The sequence below is a fragment of the Hyaena hyaena genome, unplaced genomic scaffold (genome assembly GCF_003009895.1).
Source record: "Hyaena hyaena isolate Hyena2069 unplaced genomic scaffold, ASM300989v1 scaffold_271, whole genome shotgun sequence".
NCBI lineage: Eukaryota > Metazoa > Chordata > Mammalia > Carnivora > Hyaenidae > Hyaena > Hyaena hyaena.
The window spans coordinates 678,180-702,228 of NW_024080902.1; the positions used below are offsets into that span (position 1 = coordinate 678,180).

The window sequence follows — 24,049 nt, forward strand, 5'->3', positions numbered from 1 at the left end:
AATAAACACATATTTTGTATATTATATGTATTACATAGTCTATTTTTACAATAAAGCTAGAGAAAAGAAAAAATGTTATTAAGAAAATCATAAGAAAAAGAAAATACATTTACAGTACTGCACTGTATTTATTGAAAGAAATCCACATAGAAGTAGACCCACACAGTTCAAACCCATGTTGTTCAAGAATTAACTGTACTACATAAATAAAAACATATTTTTATTTTATTCATTCATCCATTTAAGCACTGTTCTGGGCACTGGAGATATAGCACCAAGCAAGACATACAAGGCCCCTGACCCCAGAGAGTTTGTACTCTGGAGAGACAGACAATAAAAAAGCATTTATAATCTGATGCCAGTTAGTGGTTATTTTTATGAAGAAAAGTAAAACAGGGCAGAGAAAAACAACTGTAAAGTTGGGGGGGGCGGGTGGAGTGTTAAGTGTACTTAAATAGAATGAGGAAGAAATTTGTCTTAGCAAAGGTAATAGTTGAGCTAATATCTAAGGAAATAAGGGAGTGAGTGATGGAAAATTCTGGGGGGAAAAAAGTATCCCAAATTAGGGCATAGCAGGGCAAATATCTCTGAGGAACACTGTGAACAGACTCCAAGAGCAGCAGGGAGACAATGTAGGCTACAACCCCACCAAGCGAAAGAAGATGGTGAATGACAAGGCCAGAGGGTGAGCAGGGACCAGAAATCTTACAAGATAGGTCCTTTGGGTTTTGCTTCTTTCACTTAGCACCATGTTTTCAAGGTTCATCCATGTTGTAACATAAATTAGAATTCTGGTGTACATTTTTAAAAGCCCATTCTTGTTACTATGGTATAAACCTCTAGTAAAGGTGCAAAGGGGGGAACAGAACAGAGACAGAGAATGGTGTACCCTGGTGAGAGACAGCAGAGGTTTCATCCAGGATAACAGCTGAGAAGGGACCAGATTCATGATCCACCTATCTATTTAGATTGATCTAGAAAGATTTATCTTTTTATATATAGAGAGATGTATTTCTACCATGTATAAGTGTGTGTGTGTGTGTGTGTGTGTGTGTGTGTGTGAGAGAGAGAGAGAGAGAGAGAGAGAGACTTGGACAGCCAACCATGGTACATCTGGGCCAGGCTGTTGGCAAAGCTATGATTGATTTTCAGTGATCTTCTACTTGCACTGCTGTCCCAGCTTCCAGGCCTCACACCTCACACACCTTCAGTCATCTGCCAGAGCCCAAGAAATAAGTTGTAATGAGAATTTTTAAAATGCTGTCAGTGAGAGCATTTAGCTTGGAAAAACATGGAACCTCCCAAGATGACTGACAGTACTCATTGGATGTTTAATTCGAGTTTTGTTTAAAACATCAGTCTCCTCTCTTTATTTAGACAGAATTTATGGCACAAACCCTTCTGAGCTCATCTCTCAATGAGTATTTCTTAATTACCAAAGTTAAAAATTATGAGACATGACCTAGTCCTTGCCCTTTAATCTAGCTTGGGGTCTAAGGTATGCACACATAAGATAATGAGAAAATAATTTCAGATAAATTTAAAATTAAATCTGGAACACTGAATTATAAGTCAGCAGATCCTCTATAAAAATGTTAAAATACTAGTGTGTTGCAATCAGTTAATGTCATTTAAAGCTATCTCCATTGTGACATATTGTATTTTCCAAAGATGCCTGTAACTATACCTCCTATCTCACATCCTGTTCTAGAATGTTGCCACACACTAACAAGAAATGGCATTTATGTTCCTTACTCTTAAATATGGGTAAGTTTTTGAGAGTGCCTCAACCAATAGAGTAGGGAAGATGGATAATAAGTGACTTCTGAGGCAAGGTCATAAAAGTGCCATGTACTTTTGCCTTGTTTTCTTGGGATGCTTGCTTTCAGAAACCACTTATCACCTGTGTGAAAGCCCAGGCAACCCAGGGAGAGGCTCACATGGAAAGAAGCTAACACCTTTGTCTCCATGCTCTGGCTGAGCTGGCAGCCAGCAGCCAGCACCAGTTTTCCAGCCATGTGAGTAAGCCATCTTGGAAGCAGACCCTTCAGACCCCCTTTGAATTGCCCTCTGCTGACACCAACTGAGCTCATTCCACTAGGCCATGCCCAAATTGCAGATATGTGAGCAAAATTAAAACATTGAAGCCACTAAATTTTGGCTGCTTTGTTCCTCAGCAATAGATAAATGAAATGTCTCATAACACCAATCCTCACTTTCACTTATCACTGGTATTCAGCTAGGCTTTCTTAAACAAGAAGAAAGGAATAGAGTCACAGCAACACTCTGGAGAATGAACATACCCCATAGGCTGTTTTATTTTTTTTTTTTATTTATTTTTTTTTTTACAAATAGTTTATTGTCAAATTAGTTTCTACATAACACTCAGTGCTCATCCCCAAAGTGCCCTCCTTCATGCCCATCCCTCCCTCCCCCCCACATCCATCAGTCCTCAGTTTTTGTCAGCATTCAAGAGTCTCTCATGGTTTGCCTCTCTCCCTTTCCCCCACCATTTCCGCCCTTCTTCTCCCCCTTGGTCCTCCGTCAAGTTCCTCCTAATCCTCCTATACGTGCAAACATATGGTATTTGTCCTTCTCTGCCTGACTTATTTCGCTCAGCATAACACCCTCAAGGTCCATCCATGTTGCTACACATGGCCAGATTTCATTGTTTCTCATTGCCATGTAGTATTCCATGGTATAGATAAACCACATCTTCTTGATCCATTCATCTGTTGATGGACACTTAGGCTCTTTCCATGTTTTAGCTATTGTGGAGAGTGCTGCTATGAACATTGGGGTACATGTGCTCCTATGCCTCAGCATTTCTGTATCCCTTGGGTAAATTCCTAGCAGTGCTATTGCTGGGTCATAAGGGAGTTCTATTGTTAGTTTCCTGAGGAACCTCCACACTGTTTTCCAGAGGGGCTGTACCAGTTTACATTCCCACCAACAGTGTAGGAGGGTGCCCGTTTCTCCACATCCTCGCCAGCATCTAGAGTTCTCTGATTTGCTCATTTTAGCCACTCTGACTGGCGTGAGGTGGTATCTCAGTGTGGTTTTGATTTGTATTTCCCTGATGAGGAGGGATGCTGAGCATCGTTTCATGTGTCTGTTGGCCATCTGGATGTCCTCTTTGGAGAAGTGTCTGTTCATGTCTTCTGCCCATTTCTTCACTGGGTTGTTTGTTTTTCGGGCGTGTAGTTTGGTGAGTTCCTTATAGATTCTGGATATTAACCCTTTATCTGATATGTCATTTGCAACTATCTTTTCCCATTCCGTTGGTTGCCTATTAATTTTCTGGGTTGTTTCCTTGGCTGTGCAGAAGCTTTTAATCTTGATGAGGTCCCAACAGTTTATTTTTGCTCTTGATTCCCTTGCTTTTGGGGATGTGTCAAGTAAGAAGTTGCTGCGGTGGAGGTCAAGGAGGTTGTTTCCTGCTTTCTCCTCTAGGGTGTTGATAGTTTCCTGTCTCACGTTCAGGTCCTTTATCCATTTTGAGTTGATTTTTGTGCATGGTGTGAGAAAATGATCTAGTTTCATTCTTCTGCATGTTGCTGTCCAGTTCTCCCAACACCATCTGTTAAAAAGGCTGTCTTTTTTCCATTGGATATTCTTTCCTGCTTTGTCAAAGATCAGTTGGCTGTATACTTTTGGGTCCACTTCTGAGTTCTCAATTCTGTTCCATTGGTCTATGTGTCTGTTTTTGTGCCAATACCATACTGTCTTGAGGATGACAGCTTTGTAGTAGAGGCTGAAGTCTGGGATGGTGATACCTCCCGTTTTGGTTTTATTTTTCAGTATTACTTTGGCTATTCGGGGTCTTTTGTGGTTCCATACAAATTTTTGGATAGTTTGTTCTAGTTTTGAGAAGTATGCTGGTGCAATTTTGATTGGAATTGCATTGAATGTGTAGAGTGCTTTAGGTAGTAATGACATCTTAACTATATTTATTCTTCCTATCCATGAGCATGGAATGTTTTTCCATTTCTTTGTGTCTTCTTCAATTTCCTTCATAAGTTTTCTATAGTTTTCATCATACAGATCTCTTGTATCCTTGGTTAGGTTTATTCCGAGGTATTTTATGGTTTTTTGTGCAATTGTGAATGGGATCAGTTTCTTGATTTCTCTTTCTGTTGCTTCATTATTGGTGTATAAAAATGCAACCGATTTCTGTACGTTGATTTTGTACCCTGCAACTTGGCTGAATTCTTGGATCAGTTCTAGTAGGCTTCTGGTGGAGTCTGTCGGGTTTTCTATGTAGAGTATCATGTCATCTGCGAAGAGTGAAAGTTTGACTTCCTCTTTGCCAATTCTGATGCCTTTGATTTCCTTTTGTTGTCTGATGGCTGATGCTAGGACTTCCAGCACTATGTTAAACAACAGTGGTGAGAGTGGACATCCCTGTCGTGTTCCTGATCTCAGGGGGAAAGCTCTCAGTTTTTCCCCGTTGAGGATGATGTTAGCTGAAGGCTTCTCATAGATGGCTTTGATGATGTTTAAGTAGGTTCCTTCTATCCCAACTTTCTCGAGAGTCTTTATTAAGAAGGGATGCTGTATTTTGTCAAATGCTTTTTCTGCATCTATTGACAGGATCATATGGTTTTTATCTTTTCTTTTATTGATATGATGTATCACATTGATTGATTTGCGAATGTTGAACCAGCCCTGTAACCCAGGAATGAATCCCACTTGATCTTGGTGGATGATTCTTTTGATATGCTGCTGGATTCGATTTGCAAGGATCTTGTTGAGAATTTTTGCATCCGTATTCATCAAGGATATTGGCCTATAGTTCTCTTTTTTTGCTGGATCTCTGTCTGGCTTGGGAATCAGAGTGATGCTGGCTTCATAAAATGAGTCCGGGAGTTTTCCTTCGACTTCTATTTTTTGGAATAGCTTGAGAAGAATTGGGATTAATTCTGTTTTAAATGTCTGGTAGAATTCCCCAGGGAAACCATCAGGTCCAGGGCTCTTATTTGTTGGGAGATTTTTGATCACTGATTCGATTTCTTCACTCGTTATGGGTCTGTTCAGGTTTTCTATTTCTTCCCGTGTGAATTTTGGTAGTGAGTGTGTGTTTAGGAATTTGTCCATTTCTTCTAAGTTGTCCAATTTGTTGGCATATAATTTTTCATAGTATTCCCTGATAATTGCTTGTATTTCTGAGGGGTTGGTTGTAATAAGTCCATTTTCATTCATAATTTTGTCTATTTGGGTGCTCTCTCTTTTCTTTTTGATAAGCCTGGCTAGAGGTTTGTCAATTTTGTTTACTTTTTCAAAAAACCAACTCTTGGTTTCATTGATCTGTTCAATTGTTTCTTTGGTCTCTATGTTGTTTATTTCTGCTCTAATTTTTACTATTTCTCTTCTTCTACTGGGTTTAGGGCGTTCTTGTTGCTCTGCCTCTAGCTCCTTTAGGTGAGCTGTTAGATTTTGGACTTGTGCTTTTTCTAATCTCTTGAAATAGGCCTGGAGAGCAATGTACTTTCCTCTTAGGACTGCCTTGGCCGCATCCCATAGATTTTGAATTGTTGTGTTTTCATTTTCATTTGTTTCCATATATTTTTTAATTTCCTCTCTAATTGCCTGATTGGCCCATTCATTCTTTAGAAGGGTGTTCTTTAACCTCCATGTTTTTGGCGGTTTTCCAGACTTCTTCCTGTAATTGATTTCAAGTTTCAAAGCATTGTGATCTGACAGTGTGCATGGTATGATCTCTATTCTTTTATATTTATTGAGGGCTGCTTTATGTCCCAGTATGTGATCTATCTTGGAGAATGTGCCATGCGCACTTGAGAAGAAAGTAAATTCCCTGGCCTCAGGATGTAAAGTTCTAAATATATCCGTCAGATCCATCTGGTCCAATGTGTCTTTCAAGTCCATTATTTCTTTAGTGATTTTCTGTCTGGTTGACCTATCCATTGCTGTAAGCGGAGTATTAAAGTCCCCTGCTATTAGCACATTCTTATCTATAAGCTTGTTTCTGTTTGTGATTAATTGTTTTAGATATTTAGGTGCTCCCATATTCGGTGCGTAGACATTTATGATTGTTAGTTCTTCCTGATGGATGGACCCTGTAATTATTATGTAGTGCCCTTCTTCATCTCTTGTGATTGTCTTTAATTTAAAGTCCAGTTTGTCTGATATAAGTATCGCTACTCCGGCTTTCTTTTGATTTCCTGTAGCATGATATATATTTCTCCATCCCCTTACTTTTAATCTGAAGGTATCTTCCCGTCTAAAATGAGTTTCTTGTAGACAGCATATTGATGGATTTTGTTTTTTAATCCATTCTGCTACCCTATGTCTTTTGATTGGAGCATTCAGCCCATTTACATTCAGTGTTATTATTGAAATATGTGGGTTTAGAGTCTTTGTATCTTTTGTAGGGTTCATGTTTGTGGTGGTGTCTCTGGTATCTTTGTTCCTTGCAACCTTTCCTTCAGAGCATCCCCCTCAGGATTTCTTGTAGGGCTGGCTTCGTGGTGACAAATTCTTTCAATTTCTGTTTATTTGGAAAGGTTTTTATCTCTCCTTCTATTTTGAATGACAGGCTTGCTGGATAGAGGATTCTTGGCTGCATATTTTTACTGTTCATCACATTGAAGATTTCCTGCCATTCCTTTCTAGCCTGCCAAGTTTCAGTAGATAGGTCTGTCACCACTCTGATAGGTTTCCCTTTGTATGTTAGGGCCCTTTTCTCCCTAGCTGCTTTCAAAATTCTCTCTTTGTCCTTGTATTTGGCCATTTTCACTATGATATGTCGTGCAGAAGATCGATTCAGGTTACGTCTGAGGGGAGTCCTCTGAGCCTCTTGTACTTCCACATTTACTTCCTTCCCCAGGTCGGGGAAGTTCTCTGCTATAATTTGTTCCAGGACTCCTTCAGCACCTTTCCCTCTCTCTTCCTCTTCTGGGATTCCTATGATACGGATATTGTTGCGTTTGACCGTATCGCTGAGCTCTCGAATTCTTCTTTCCTGTTCCTGGATCAGTTTGTCTCTTTTTTTGTCAGCTTCTTGTTTTTCTATAATGGTGTCTTCTAAATCACTTATTCTCCTTTCTGCCTCTTCAATCCGTGCATTGGAGGCCTCTAATTTATTATGGATCTCATTTATCGCATTTTTTAATTCTTCATGCCTATTTTTATTTTCCATTCTGTCTGTAGCCATAGTTTCTTTGATGTCCCCTATGTTTTTTTCAAGCCCAGCTATTAATTTTACCATTATTATTCTAAAATCTTGTTCAGTGATGCTGCTGATATCTGTTTTGAGCAGTTCATTAGCTGTCATTTCTTCTTGGAGTTTCTTTGGAGGAGAGGTCTTTCGTTTCGTCATTTTAGTTAGCTTTCCGGCTCTTGTTGGTTTTAAAGACCTATTATTCTCTCTGTTTCTATGAGCACTGCTATATCCAAGAAGGCTCTTTGACTTTCCAGGGCCTACCCTTTCAGAGAGTGTTTTTTGAATGGTATCCCCTGGTCTCTCTTGTTGGGACCTTGGTTATTTTATTTTCCTATTCGTAGTGATATTTGGGACTCTCCACCTTGTGCACTCTAGCTTGTTTCTTGAGGTAGCCCTGGAAAAGAAAACAGACAGACAAACACACAGGGAGCAGGAGCACACAAACGCACAGGCTAATTCAACTAACATGCAAAGCGGGAGGGAAAACGAAAAAGTTAAGAGAAAAGATGGAGGAGGGAGGGCGAATAATAGGGAATATAAAATACATAAAAGGGTCAAAAAGGGGAAAGGAAAAGGAAAAAAGAAGAAAACCGATGGACAAAGAACGGTTTAAAGGATATAACCAGATTTCCCAGCTACAGTTAAATAGCCGTGTGTATGCAGTGCTGGTTGAGGAGCATAGAGAAACAGAGAGAAAGCAGGGCGGGATGAGACACAATTGGAAATAGAATGAACAGGCAGAAGGGATAAGAAGCTTTTTTCAAAGAGGTAAAGGGTAGAATATGGTTGGATAGGTGAGAGAAGGGTGCTGGAATTATCCAGAGAAACTATATAGTCTAATTACTCCTGAGAGAAATAGCTGAAAATGTCAGTAGGTGTAGAATTTACATTTACACAATGGACTCGTGAACGTTTAAGCAAGCTGGCGACCAGAGTTAATCAGGTCAGTGTTCTGGGGAAAAAAGAGAGAAAAGAGAAAAAGACGAAAAAAAGAAAGAGTAAAAAAGAAAAAAAAAAGAAAAAAAAAGAAAGAAAAAAAGGAAATAAAAAAAAAGGGAAAAAAAAAAAAAAAAGGGAGGAGAGCACCTCTCAGGCAGGGATGGGCGTGGCGTGATCCAATGCCTCAGGCGGGAGCTCTGCCTCGGCGGTTGTGGGGAGGAGAGTGACGGTGCTCCAGTCCCTTCTCGAAGCAAGCGCTGCTCCTCACTCTTTTGGGGGTGTAAACTCCCCGTACCAGGGGCGCAGCCGAAGTTGGTTGCACTCTTCAACGCAGGGCAGTTCCAATCTCCAAATCCCCGTCTGTGCGACCCGCTGAAGTTGCCTTAGACACGGCTTCCCAGGCAACCCCCTCGGGCAATTCCAGGCCCCCTGCCGAGCTCTGGGAGCGGAGTCAGAATCGCTGCTTCCTTCTCTGGGTCGGGCTGGCGCGCATGGGCGGGGGCTTGCCCGCAGGGTGTTCTAAGCCGGAGTCCGCTGGAGTGGGGAAAACCGGGTCCCTCTATGGCTCGTCACCCGAAACACGAACTCACAGGCTAATTTCCCAGTTTTTAGTTCCTTGCCTTCCCTCTCGAGTCCCAGCCAGCCAGGGGCGCGGACGCCCGGTGTCTGTGCGGCTCTTCCAGGGGCCCCAGCCCCCCGGGAGCTACAATGGCGGCAGGCGCGCCACCACTCTGAAGTCTAGCCTCCAGGAGCAGCACAAAGAAGCAGTTTGTGTGATCAGCCCCCTCCAGGACCAGCTGGCGCGAGGGGACCTGGTGTGCAGGTATTTGGCAAGTACGGTCTTTCCAATGGAGGTTTTTCTCCCCCGTGCGGAGGTTTTTCTGTTTCGGACTCTCTCCTTTTCCCCTCTCACTCCCCGTAGAGGGTAGAGGGGGATCGCCTCCCCCCCTGGAGTCTCCGATCCTGGCCCGATTTTATCTTCTCCGGTTCGCACTCACGTTAGAAGGCTCTCTCAGTGGATTCTGCGTCTTTTTTCTCCCAATCTCTCAGGTTTTGTAGAAAATATGGAACGCTTCACGAATTTGCGTATCATCCTTGCGCAGGGGCCATGCTAATCTTCTCTGTATCGTTCCAATTTTAGTATATGTGCTGCCGAAGCGAGCACCCCATAGGCTGTTTTAATTAAGCCCAATTGCACAAAGAGAAATTGTTCCCACGGTGTCAATAGCTACTCAATGCATTTAAATAATTTTATAAATACTATGCAACAAAATGAGTCTGCACATCCAGAAAACATTCCTCTACGGTCAAGATTTGTGTATGTCCAGTGGGTATAAGTCTTGAATGTTAACAACATCCGTATTGATGCATACATGGAATAGATTTTTTATGCTGTAAGTTTAGAGAAGGGGAAAATGAATCAGAGTTGGGGCAGTCGGGGAGGACATCCTCAAGGATGTGAAGCTCGAGCTGCATGCTGAAGGAAAGGTCTCATTTGAAGAGCCATGGTGGGGTGTACCAAGTAGGGAAAAAACTATGCACACACAGATGCCACAGAGTGGGATACAGGTTCAAGGTCTTTTCTAGACCAACTTGTCTAGAAGACAGGTAAAACCTTAAGTGCATGAAAAGAGAAACCCAGATTGCTTACAAAGCTAAAATGTAAAATCCTTTAGCGTGGGTTTTATATCTGAATGGCAGCTTTAGTAATTGCTGTCAATTTGCCTGTTGTATTTATATGCATTAATTAGGAATCGAAATAAATATCTTTTTTCATGGATTTTCCTTCTCTGCCTCCTAGATGTACAAGGGCACACTTTTTCTTAAAAAGAAGTTAACTATTTTTCTCAAATAGCTCCTCAAAAGTTAAAAAGCACATATTAGTTTTATGTCTCTAAAGTGAATTCAATATTTCTGTAATAGGAAGCTTCTAATGGTTTAAATTGAGTTCTCAGTCATCCCAGTCTTTCCTATTAATCCTAATAGCTTGATTAAGAAGGATTGACAGCCATATGCATCAGCTGATCAGCAGTTTCAAAACTGCAGGAGGATAGCCCCAGATTGGGTTATGATCAACCGACCTCTGTCCCCTAAGCCACTTTAGAATCCTATACCAAGTGTCAAATTAGACCTTCCCACACTTTAGCATTTATTTACACATTCATTCATTTATGTGCTAATATGTTCTAGGCACTTTTCCAGTTACTAATGTCTGTGACCAAATTTCTGAAACAATGATTTGTTAGTCCCTGGGAACAGATGTCAATTTTCAAGGTCCTTGAGGTAGGCTGATAAATAGTTATCCTCTTACTGTTCACATTCTGAACCCAATAAGATTGATACATTATAGGTCAAAAATATTACACAAATATATCTCAATTGAAGGAAGTAGTTGATGTCCATAGATTGTGAATTTTGCAATACTGAACTCCAGAAATAAACAGATGTACCTTGTAGTGGACCAGAGTTTTCCTTAATACATAATGGATCACATCCCCAATTTGGCAGAGCCTCTCTGAAGGAACAGAATGGAGTGTACCCCTAGCTCCTAAAAGCAAAGGGAACAGAAGGGGTAGAGCTAAACATGCCCAGTTTCTCTCTCCAGACTTCCAGACAGAGTGACAGTGTTGAGAGGTCTGAAATCTTACTGCTAGAGAATTGCTTGCGCAAAGAACAGGAGTAGGCAAATTACAGTTCATGGGGGCCAATCTTGGTCTGTCACATGTTTTTGTAGAGCCTGAGAGCTAAAAATAGCTTTTACATTTTTAATGGTTAAAAATGAAAAACAATTTGTGATACATAAACATTACATGAAGTTTAAATTTCAGTGTCTGTAAATAAAATGTTGTTAAAATACACCCAAGCCCATTCGCTTACATATTGCCTATGGCTGCTGTCACACTACAGGGGCAGAATGGAGTCATTGTGACAGGGACTGTATGGCACATAAAGCCTAAAATATTTTGCTCTTTGGTGTTTTGCAGAAAAAGTTTGCCGACCCCTGACAAAAAAGGAAAAAGCTGGGTTGAGGAAGAAAAATCTCCTTGGGATTTTTACCAGAGCTAGAATCTCCTTCTGTGTTTCTGTCCCTGATGTGGGACCAACATTCTTTCAGTCTCCCTGCTCAAAACCTGGCAGGCATTTTATGACTATCCTTAAGGCCCTTATCTAATTAGTCATCATTTGTTTTCTGTTTATTTTTCTTTTAAGATACCTTTTACATTTTTCCTGTTTATTATCTTAGCTTCACCATTTCACACGAGAATCCCTGCAAAACTTTTCCAGTTAGACATCTTAATTCCATCTCCACTGACTTTTAGAATTAAAAATAACTTGAGAGAGTTTCTGCTCAATCCTCTCATTATCAAAATGAGGAAATTGTTACTCTGTGAGGCAATATGACTTTCTCAAATTTGCAAATCTAATTTGTGATTGGCTAGGATTGGAACCAAGATCTCCCAAATAGTAGCTCAGTGGTCCTTCTACCATGGCATGCTCACTCCTCACATTGCCCTTCATATGAAATTTTCAAAGATTCTTATTGATCAAATCACATTTATAATTTAGATCGGGTATCAGAAAACTAACGTATATGGCCATATTTTACTCTCAGTCTGCTTTGTGTCAATCAGGTCTTAGTAGAACACACCCATAATCCTTTGCTTATTGTCTATGGCTACTTTCATACCACTGTCTATGTCAGAGATAGTTACGTGAGAGACTATATGGTTCACAAAGCCTAAAATATTATTTAGTCCTTCACAGAAAAAAGTTTGCAGAGCCCTGACCTAGACTCAAAGTATTCTTCCTTTTTCCTCATCACTTTCTGTGGTACTAATGGCTAGTAGTTCTCTCTAGCCATTCTTACCTTCTCTAGTAATAAACTCCCTCCCTTTTTTTTTTTTTTTTTTTTTTTTTGCAGCTAAACACATGAACTGTGTGTTTAGCCTGAAGTGAACACTACATGTCTGAGCTTCCCCTGAATCTTGGTGTAGGCAATGGAATCCAGGAGACTCCACTGGACTTGTGTATGCAGCTTCCAGGAAGCATCTTTAAAGGAAGGAATATGCCCTTCTCTTCCCTTTGCCTCCTTCTTTCTAGGTAGAATAATGCCAGGAAAACTGGGAAAGCCAACATGTGCTATAAGATGATTTTGGACATGGAGTTCATATAGCAGACTAACACAATGGAAAGGCTCTTGACATCAAAGTGCTCCCACTATCCTTAGACCACATACCTTCAATTTTTACACGAGTGAGAAACACAGTTCTATGTTAAACAGGATCCTCCATTAATTAAGATTTGTCTGTCACTTGTAATTCATCCTAGATGATATGCTTTCCAGGAGAATTTTTTTTTTCCAGAGAAGCTAGTAAGTACCTTTATAACTTGCTGAACTGGCTGTGAGTATTCCCACACCTCCATTCTTTTGCTCATGCTGCTAGCTCATGCTGGACTGCCCACTCTCTCCTCCTCCATTTGACCACACTTTACAAATTGTTCAAAGCAATTAAAGTTCTATCCATATCGTGAAGCATGCTTCTTTTTTTCACAACTTAAAATTAAGTGCAACATATTCAAACAAGTAAGATCGTATTCTGTATTACATTCTTTGAGTCATGTGTTTTGAACCATTATGCGAAAGGAGAGTGTAGACTTTTAAAGGATTGGGATCATTTAGTTTTATTTTTATTTCCAGGTTTCTCACACTGTATACAACCACAAAATACCTGATGGATTTATTTGAATATATTTGGGCAAAAGTGAGCCACACCTACTTATGAGATCATAGGTTCTCATCCTTTAAACTCAGAATGTCTTCTGATACCTGAATCATAATGCGTAAACCCAGCCAAATAAAGATCTGTCCCAGGGTAAGTCAAACAAAACTGCATATGATGGCCATTTAGGCAAAGAGTTATGTGCTAGCTAGGAAAGCCATCATGGGACAATGCACATTACCATTATGCATGATAAATTGGACAGATGTGCTGTGCTCTCACTGAAATAAGTGGGTCTAATTCCACTTTTGGTTTTTGCCTTTATTATTTATTAGATGCTTTGAGGCCCCAGAAATAACACCACCATGCCTTCTGCCTACACAATAGCACATTAAACAGATACATTTAAACTAAGAAACAAAAAGTTTATCAGATAATGTTTATACTTGTCCCAGTTCAGGAGGCAAACAGAAACATACCGGTTTGTCAAGGACTCCAATGTCAGAACTCAAATGTTTCCTGAACCAACATCCAGGTAGTTTGCTCCCTGTGGAACTATAGACAGTAAACTAAATCTTTAACTACAGGGTATGAGGCCATTTATGTAAACCCAGCCCTCAGTTCTTAAATGCTATGTTGTCTGTCTATTCACATTAGCATACAGCAGAGCTCTTAGAACATTCTTACAAATGAATTGATTCCAGTGTCAGCCAAAAGCCTGTCTACAGATAAGCATCAGGAGTGGCTAAAGGGAAAATTGAATGAGACCTTCATTTTTTGAGCACATGAAGGTTTCTGGCTCCTAATTCTTCGCACTTACCATTTGAAGTAGCTCTCTGGCTAACCTCTCGGGAGGCAGCCAGTCGCCTATCAGCAGCGATGAGTGAGATAATGGAAGGAGCAGAAACTTGTCAGATGGCATGGGAACAGAGTGGCTCTCAAATCTCTTGTTTGTTTTTGTTAAACTGTTCCTATCCATCTCCCCAAAGACTCACTCTTCCAATTTTGCTGAACATTTTGTTCATCCTCTTGATTTCTTTGTCAGTTGTTACTTTTTTGAAGTGCTTGTCAGAAATTTTCTTTTTCTTCAGGAGAATATGTCATTAAGTTATAACTGTTTGCATGGCTGCCATCAGCCTTGGTTTGAGGCAGAAATCTTACTTTTTTCCCCCGGTTTCAGGCCTTCAGTGCAGCCTGGCCTGCCTTTATGAAAGCCACAGTTTTCAGAGGCTTCATTCTTAGACCTCAACCCCAAGGTAACTATGAAAATAGGAACAAAATGCACTGACTTTTATTTTAACATGACCATTCTTCTTAGGTGTACTTAGATCACCTCGATGTTTTACAGTCCACTTTCCCTTATTTCTCCTCCCTGTCTTCTTCAGAGCCTACTCCAATCAGTGAAATTTATCTTAGTCACTGTAAACACTCTTCTCTCCTTCATGAGCCCTCCCTTAACTGATTATGTTGGGGAAACAGAATTAAAAACAAAATCTTCTCCCAACACAGAAATCCTCTCCACAAAGGTAGTAGAGTGAGAGAACACTTTTATTGTTGGATAAACATTAAATTAGCGTGTGAGTGCGTCACAAGCAGTTGCTCAGGGATTACAAAGACAAAATGAAATCTCACCCTTTCGTAGAGCTAAGCAGACACAACCCATTCCTCCTTATATGTTTTCAAGACAAATAACTAGTCATTAAGTAAGAGGATTTGATAGCACCATTTATCACACCCAGTGTTCCTCCTAACTTTACCTGGTAATTGGAGAGACCATCCGGGTTAGCTAATTGGCTCTAACCAGAGGAAAAACAATCCTTTCATATTTTTATGACAGGAGGCAGTTTTGCAACTTGGAGCAAGGCACCCAGGGAAGTTAGGCTTTGACCTCCCAGGGAAACTGGGAGACAGTACGCCTGTCTCCTTTGATGTTTACATTTCAAAGAATTGACTCCTGGGTCCCTGAGAAAGACATCCCTAGGTCATAAAGTTGACAAATTTTATGCCATTTTCAAAAGGGTTTATAAAATTTTAAGGAGAGGGGAAAGAATGTACAATTATGAGGGTTTTTTGTTTGTTTGTTTGTTTGTTTGTTTTAACATAAGTGCTCTAAGGAAAGGGATAGGGATAAGGTTCTTCCCTTATTTTCTACAAGGAAGATTATGCCTCTCATCTTTAATTTGTTTGCCCTTGCAATTATACTTTAACTTTAATCTCTTTGTTCTACCTACTGTAATTGTGTGAAATGAAGGAGAGGTTTGGAGGCCACTTATGGAAAGCTCCAAAAAGGAGGTTGTAGAAAGAAATGAGAGAGAAAAGAAGCACAGAACTTGCTCTGAGGTAGGCAAAAAATAGGATTCTTGAACATAGTTCGGAAACACTCATTGACTGTCACTCAGAGGCGAAACGTTTAGTGGGATTCCTGAACCCCACTCTAGACATTCACATTCAGTAAGTTTTAGGAACTTAGGTTTAGGTCCAGAACATATCATTATAAAGAAATTTTCCCAAATGATTTTGATGTGCAGCTGGATTTAGGAACCATAGACTTGAGGCATGACAATGTGAGTATCTCTCTCATTTTTCAAGTCAATCCTTCAGAATTTGCCCTAAGATCTTGGAGAAAAGGAGATAGAAATAAATAAAATATGTAATACAAGTAGTTTATTAACAAGTACATAAATAATAAGAGGCCACTGCATTTGAAATTTTTTCTTAATGGAAATAAAAACTGTTCTCCTGCCATAGAAAAGAGAGCTGCTTTTTTAGATTGCACATGTAAGTGACATCATATAGAATTTGTAGAGATAGAGAGTAGAATGGTGGTTACCAGAGGATGGGAGTGGGGGAGTGGCAGAATTTGGGAGATGTTGTTCAAAAGATACAAACTTGTAGTTAGAGGATGAATAAGTTCCAAGGATCTGATGCTCCGCACTGTGATTATAGTTAACTGTACTGTGTCATATATTTCAAATTTGCAAAGAAACTAGAACTTACATGTTCTCACTACAGAAAAGAAATGATAATTGTGGAACATGATGGAGGTTTTGGCTACGTGCTATGGTGGCAATCATATTGTAATACACAAATGTATTAAATCAATGCATTATATACCTTAAACTTATACAGGTATATCTCAATAATAATAATAATAATAATAATAATAATATGAAGAGAAGAGCTGATGCTACACATGGTTCTTCCTTTCCTCCTACCTATGTTGTGAGGTTTGAGAGCTGGACACCATGCATGGCCCTGGGCTTCAGGGGAGGCCAGCAGAGAGATGAACCACAGGAGTCTGTAAGAGTCATAAGGAGAGGATGGGAAAGATTTGAGTGGGAAGAGGACATCCAGAGATCTCTAGGTAAAGACTCAAGTTAGCCATCCTCATTGGCTCCTTCCATACTCTTAGGTTTGTAGATGAAAAGCCAAAGATGAGCACACCATTTCTGGTGACAGTTGACTGACAGCAATAATTAAGCACAAAGTTTGGTTGATGGTTGAGTTTTCTGAATAGCACTTGCATCCTTGGGGATGATAAGATATGAATTTGTAAGCACCTGCAGATAAACTAGAAAGCCTACAAAAGATGTTTTCAAGATTTCCTGGTAGGGAGGCAGCACTGTTCAGAAGCAGCATTCTGTCTAAAGAACAGATGGACTAAAAGTAGTTGGTCTTGAGCACAATGGGGATAGGTGGAGAGATGGGAGGGTAAGAGAAAGTGCATAGGGTTATTTTTATAAAGCAGTATGATTTAATAAACAGCAAAGGGGGAAGTCAAAGAGTTGTGGTGTCTAGTCTAATAAAAGGATTTAAGATGCAAGACGGCATGGGATCAGAGATAAACATAAATGCTTTTAGAGCCTACTACAGGTAATATAAATCTTTTATAACCCTATATACCAAGTAGAAATATATCCAAAACTGTAAAATTGGACTAAATATCAGTTCATATTGCATTAGCAATGAAAATAAAAGGAATTATAGTGACTCCTATTCTCAAACAAAATTCAGCCTCACCTCATAATTACTAGGATACTCAGTTTCTTAAATAATGACATCACACTGAGTAAATGGGCTACTGAAAATGTGTTTGTGAAGAATGACATGAAAAAGTGCCACTTGTTGAGTACCTATTGTGTGACAGGCAGGATACAAAGTATTTCACATACATCATTTCAGAAATGCTCATAGTAGTCCTAAGAATAAGATATTGCGTGGGGCGCCTGGGTGGCTCAGTCGGTTAAGCGACCAACTCTTGATTTCTGCTCAGGTCACCATCTCACGCTTCGTGAGTTCCAGCCTCACATCAGGCTCGCACACTGACAATGCAGATCCTGCTTAGGATTCTCTTTCTCCCTCTCTCTCTCTCTGCTCTTCCCCCACTTGCTCATGCACACGCTCTCTCTCTCAAAATAATTAAATAAACTTAAAAAAAAGAATTAGGTATTGCTTATATTTTATGTATCTGGAGCCTGCATTTCTGAGAAATAAGTTGCCCAAATTACACAACTAGGGAATGGTGGAAACAATTGAAACTGGGGACTGCTGGACACAAAGCCCTTCGCATTTTCTACTCTGGTTGTGAGTATAGATTCTGTGGATTTTTTCCTATAGGCTTCTACCTATAATTCAACTCAGAAGAGTCATGAGACAGTGGAGCTCTCTGGTTAGTCTTGCTTTCATTCAAAGTGCAATCGCTGGATGACTTTAATCAACCGATTATCTGCAAAAGGGCAGTCTCTCACTCTAATTCCCAACTTTCTACTCACTCAACAGTCTCTAAGCTTCTTCTATGATGTTTCCCTATCAGTACAAAATTTTGATCAGACAGTACCAATATATGTATAATTTCTTATAATTTTACTAATATATTAACACATTGCATACGTTATAATACTTATCCAAAGATGGAAAAATTTTAAATGAGTAAATATTTTCAGTGTAATATTTTCAATACTTTAAAGTTTATTTATGAACATTGCTCACACATACTGAGTGCAATGTGATTGAATTCTCTGCTTTATTTTTGAAATTCTTAACTTAATATTTTATTATACATTAATTAGATTCTAGGTCAGTTTCTAAGTTTATTTTGATATTTATGTGAGACATTGTTGATTATGGCAGTCATTGAAAGCAAATACTGAAGTGGTAAATATGCATTTTCCCTGATTTTAGTCAATTGTTCTTGAAACTCATTAGAGAGCATTGCTTGTTTAGATTTTTAACAAGTGGATTCAAGTGAACAATAAATATGAAACATATTAAAACAGTGTAGAGAATTCTGTTTCCAAGTTTCTTAAATGTATGTGCACACAGACACATAGGTATTTGTGTGTGTATCTGTCGGTATAAAACCCTTTCTCAATGGCACACTGCTTGCTGAAATAATGAAAAGATTTCCAAATGTCCATTTTCAATATACTCCTTTCGTAATACAAAAGGCAGTTATTTCCTCACTCACTGTTATTATAAAACTTGTGTTTGACGGTTCGTGGGTTTGAGCCCCGCGAGCGTCAGACACTGTGCTGACAGCTGGCTCAGGACCTGAAGCCTGCTTCAGATTCTGTCTCCCTCTTTCTCTGACCCTCCCCTGCTCACGCTCTCTCTCTCTCTCTCTCTCTCTCTCTCTCAGAAATAAATAAAACATTTGAAAAAATGTTTAAAAAGATTATAAAACTTGTGTGTGAATAATTGTGAATGTCTTTGGCAGATCCTGACAAATCTGAGCAGATGATCATTGAATTTAACATGGAATATGGCTGACATAGAGCACCTGGGAGAAGTGTCAGCTCTAACACTTCTTTGTGGTGCACATGCGCTTACAATATTATATAATTTTTACAATTTTTAAAGTTTATTTATTTTGAGGGAGAGAGCAAGCACATGGGAAAGGGGCAGAGAAAAAGGGAGAGAGAGAGAGAGAGAGAGAGAGAGAGAATCCCAAGCAGGTTCCACACTGTCAGCACTGATGCAAGCCTCAAACTCATGGACTAAGATCAAGACCTAAGCCAAAGCCAGATCCTTAACTGACTGAGCCACCCAGGTGCCCCAATATGGACATAATTTTTAAACTACAATTCCCATATTTATATTTAAGCCTCTTTCCCATTTCCTAAAATATGGTTAGTTATAAAGCAATAATAAATTCTGTGAATAATGTCACTGTGTAGCAGGGCCCTGATTAGACACATAAGGGTGTCATGGTCTGCCCACCCTGAGTGCAGACTTCATGCAGGAAACCTTACTTACTGTGCATAATAAATCCTGGTCCAGAACCCAGAGCCACAGCCAATGTATATCTGAAGGTGATACTTAATAAAGCTTAATTCCTTTCTTTAAAAATTAAAAATAAATACAAATGGAAGTTTTAACATTTTCTTCGTAAACCACAGTGAGTGCCCACAGCCCTCTCTGGAGACTGCTATAGTGGACAACTCTAGATGCCTTGCCAACACCCTAGAACAACTTATCCGAAACAGAACAACACCTCTCCCTTATTTTCTGCTAAAACCCAAAATAGATCCCTTTCCTGTGCTCCAATCATTAAATATTAAAAGAAAGGTGCCAATAATCAAGAAACCTTTGTTTCACTAGGTGCCACACATGACAATATAAATTAATACTACAATGTTGATATCCTTAATCTCTAAGTCTCTTAAGTACTTCTATAAACTGATAAGAAAAAGGTGACAATTTCCTATAAATGTAATAAAAAGATTTGATTTGATTAGTAATCAAATTAGCACAACTTGTTAAAAAAACAGAGACCACTTTTTCTCAAGGAACTTACATAATATACTTTAAATGGACATACTTCTTATTAGTGATAAAGGGAATGTCCTTTTGGGAAGACCATTTGACCAAATTTAACAAGAGTCTTAGAAATGTTTGTGGCACTTTAAGCTATGATTAACAATGTAATTTTCATATATTTATCATAAAGAAAAATCATAGGGGCACAGGGTGGCTCACTCAGTTGAGCATCTGACTTCAGCTCAGGTCACAATCTCATAGTTCATGGGTTCAAGCCCCACATCTGGCTTTGCACTCACAGCACAGAGCCTGTTTCAGATTCTCTGTTTCCTTCTCTCTCTGCCACTTCCTTGCTCATGCTCTCTCTCTCTCAAAAATAACATTAAAAAATTTTTTAAAGAAATAATCACAGATAATATAGAAAGATTGATTAAAAATTTAGTAAGAAGTTGGAGACAATTTGAATATCTAATAATTGGGGATTAGGTAAATCAACTGCAGTGAACAGTTATGTGATTATGAAAATCAGATTCTGGAAGAATATTTAATGATATATGGAAATGTCCATGATATCATTGTAAATGTAAAAAGGCAGGTATAAAGGAGTATAAAGATCTCAATTTTATCAAAACAAACTAAAAAAATAAGAACAGAAGGAAAAACATTTTTAACAATGTACGTATCTAGGTAATGGGGTTATAAGTGGTTACTACTTAATTTTTATACTCTTTTATACTTAAATGCCCATAGAGAATAGAATGTGTATATGCGTGTGTGTGTGCATGTGTGCCTATGTGTATACATCTATTCACAGTAGACTTTTAAAAAGTAGACTTTTTAAAAATATGAACTGTATTTGAATTTTCTAGGATACACAGCCCAAGATTATCTTGTATATATGTATTATGGGATTAGATTTGTCTGTGTATCATAGAAAATCCAAATACATGGCCTAAAGCAAGACAAACTATTATTTCTCTCGACAGAGAGACAGAGGTCTAGAGGAACAGTGTCTAGAATTGGTCTGGGAGCTCTAGAGTTATCAATGACCGAGGTTCCTCATACCTTTCTGCTTCTCCAGTAGAACATAGCTTTCTTTTAAAGGTAACTTTATAGCCCATTTTATCTGCATTCCAGGCAGGAAAAAGAATGAAAAACAGTAGACAAAAGGCACATGTCCTACCAATTCAGGCCACTTTGAGCAGCCTTCCTAAGAAGCCATACTCAAAAACTCTGATGGCCACCACTATCTGCAACCTGGAAACTGGAAACACTACCTGCTGCTCAGAGAAAATTCCAAGTTTATTTCTAAGGAAGAAGGAAAGAAGGACATTGAGTAAGCAATTAGCAGGCTCTGCAATACTTAGAGCAATAAAACTGCCTTAAACTTTTTAACATATTTATTTCTTTTGAGAGAGACAGAGCTTGAGCAGGGAAGGGGCAGAGAGAGAGGGAGACACAGAATCTGAAGCAGGCTCCAGGCTCTGAGCTGTCAACACAGAGCCTGACGTGGGGCTCCAACTAGTGAACCATGAGACCATGACGTGAGCCTAAGTCAGACACTTAACTGACTGAGCCACCTGTCTTAATTTCTTTTAAAGAATGATGGTGGCAGAGCAACAAAAAAGGATCTATATAAGGAAAAAATGAATGAAAGGGAAAATAGGAGATGCAGATTAAAAATTTAAGAATCATAGAAATCAAAGATTATCCTGATATCCATAAGAAGGGAAAAAGGGCTCAATGAAGGTTTCAACTATCAGCAATTTAAAGTTTCAAATATTACTTATACCACTTTCTAAAAATAAACTCAAGGGAAAATAAATTGAAAAAGAGACAGAAAAATATGATGGACTATAATACTGATATGCCATTCACTCTTCTTTATCTCTTTCCAGAATTCCCAGGAGTGAAGTGAATCTTTGGAACACAGTAGATATTGGCAATTAGAGTCTGAATCTTCTGCTTCTCCCTGTGTAAAACAGAGAAGGCTAGAATTTCCACAATGTGTAATTTGTATCTCAAACAGATCAGTGCTATCTGTTCTCTTACACCATGATGTACATATTTCAATATAATACTTTCAGTATAAAAGTCTGCTTTCATGTGGATTTGCTACATAAACATGAGTATTAATAATACTTAAATATACATGCAACTTTAAATTATATGTATTTTAAATATATATAAATATATAATGCTTTCTAGACATTTTAAGCCATTTTTCACAATAAATCTCAAGGGTATACTACGCAATTATCAAGGCAAAAGAATCCAAAGTTCATTTTGAAGTTAAACTCTGTATCAAGCACATGCTTTTAGAAAACTTGGAGCACAGGGAGCAACAAAAAGCCTTAAAACTAAATAAATACAAAGGATTATCCTATCTTATCCAGTTATATCACTAAAGAAGTCACAAGAAAACACAGAAACTTCCTATGTAAATTGTAAATTATCTGATTATAAGACTTTAACATTTCAGAGTAAACAGAATGGTCAAAAAAATCCAAAGATAATTGGATGCTCAATTTTAAATTAAACTACAATATTTATTCTAAAGAAAACAATGAGAAGATGCTCAGACTCAGGGCTCCTGGGTGGCTCAGTCAGTTAAAGCATCCAACTCTGGATTTCATGATCTTTTAATTCATGAGATTGAGTCACACATTGGGCTCTGCACTGATGGCACAAAGCCTGCTTAGGATTCTCTCTCTCTCCCTCTTTCTCTGCCCCTCCCCTGCTCTTTCTTTTGCTCTCTCTCAAAAAGGAAGGAAGGAAGGAAGGAAGGAAGGAAGGAAGGAAGGAAGGAAGGAAGGAAGGAAGGAAGGAAGATGCTCAAAATTAAAGCATGGAGGTCTTCTGTCTCTTCAGAACCTAAGCTGAATTTATTATCATGAAATTATTTTCCATGCCATCCCAATCATTGGGGTTTTTTCCTTTTCTTTTTTTATTTGAGAAGTACAAGATTATGTATATATTTGCAGAAAGCCTATTTTGCAAAGGAAACAGGAATAAAAATATCTATAAATAGCTACTGACATATTCCATGATCAAGAGGATCTCTATGCTGTTCCCTTAAAAGTGACAGCCCCTTCCTGTTCTAAGCTGTCAGACCTATTGTCAGAAAACCACCCATATCAAATAGAACTATCTTTATTTAATTTCCCCACTTAATGTCAGTAGTAAATTTGGTTAAGGCAAGACAATACCATTTTCAAAGAACAGTTAGAAGATCATTGAAAAGCTACTAAATTATGCCACGAAATCTTTAATTTATTACTGCTTTATATTCTACTGACTTATTTATCTGTGGCACCAAAAAGCTTCTAAATCCTGAATCCTTCTCACCTGATCGTTTAGAATCATGCAATCGATCAGCATTTATCAGAAGCCTTTCGGCATATTGTGCAAGAGTGGGATTTCTACCAAGACAGGTGTCTATAAATATAGTTCCTGACCTTTGGAAATTTCCTTAGTAAAAAATAAGAGTTTGCTAAAATTTTTAAAAAAATTTTAAGAGCTGCCTATCGTGTATTATTCCTTGTCATGCGTTGTACTAAAAGTGTCACAACAACCCAGCAAAGTAGGCACAATTACTATACTCATTCTGTAAAGGAAGAAACTGAGGCCCAGAGAGGTAAAGTAATGGGCCCAAGATGACAAAACTAATAGTGATAACAATTTCAAACATGACTTAAAACAAACAACACCAACACTGCCCTGGGCATACATTGGAGCATATAGGGCCAAATCATCTAAATTATGCATCAACATAATACAACTACTATACATTTAAGACATGTTTATATAAATTTGCACCCTAAATATGAATATGTTTTATTTATATATGCAAAAAGAAAAACCAAAAAAAACCTGAAATAAGTGCACATTGTTTAACTTCACTTAATCAAAAGCTGTGTGTTTTTAGGGGTAATTGAATAATATGGGGAGTGATGACAGAAGGGGTTCCTTGATTGTCACTCCCTTGCTCTGAAACCCAAGCCTCAGATCTAAAATACATGATCTTTCCCTCCCAAAAGATTCAACAAGGCATGTAGAGTTTCCCAACCTAAATGTCCCTCCCAAAATGTGTAAAAATTAAAAGTAATCCCCTTCCTTTACTATGAGACAGCTAGATATGACAATTCCAGCTATTAATGCAAGAAGGCCTTTGCTTCGTCCAGTCCATCTAATACTGGACTAACTTTCCGAAACCTAGGAATGAAATTCCGTAGGAATATATTCCTTGCCTAAGTAACTCTGGTCTCCTGGGTATCCCTACGTGAATCCTGGCTGCATGGTTTGCCCTGCTGAGTAGTTAGCATTAATCATAGAATATAAATGTCTAGGAAGAAATGTAAGAGCATAGTTGTCAGCTGTCAGGGGATTGACTATATTCTTCTGGATCTGAGAGTAGCTTTACCCAACAAAACAATGTTCGGGATAC

At 38.7% G+C, this 24,049-nt stretch overlaps 1 non-coding gene across 1 annotated transcript; it reads right to left on the minus strand.

The window, feature by feature from the left end:
- Positions 1 to 9,180: 9,180 nt before the first annotated feature.
- Positions 9,181 to 9,287, minus strand: LOC120240936. Its single transcript, XR_005530780.1, has one exon. It is a non-coding gene; the product is annotated as a U6 spliceosomal RNA (small nuclear RNA).
- Between the last annotated feature and the right edge of the window lie 14,762 nt (positions 9,288 to 24,049).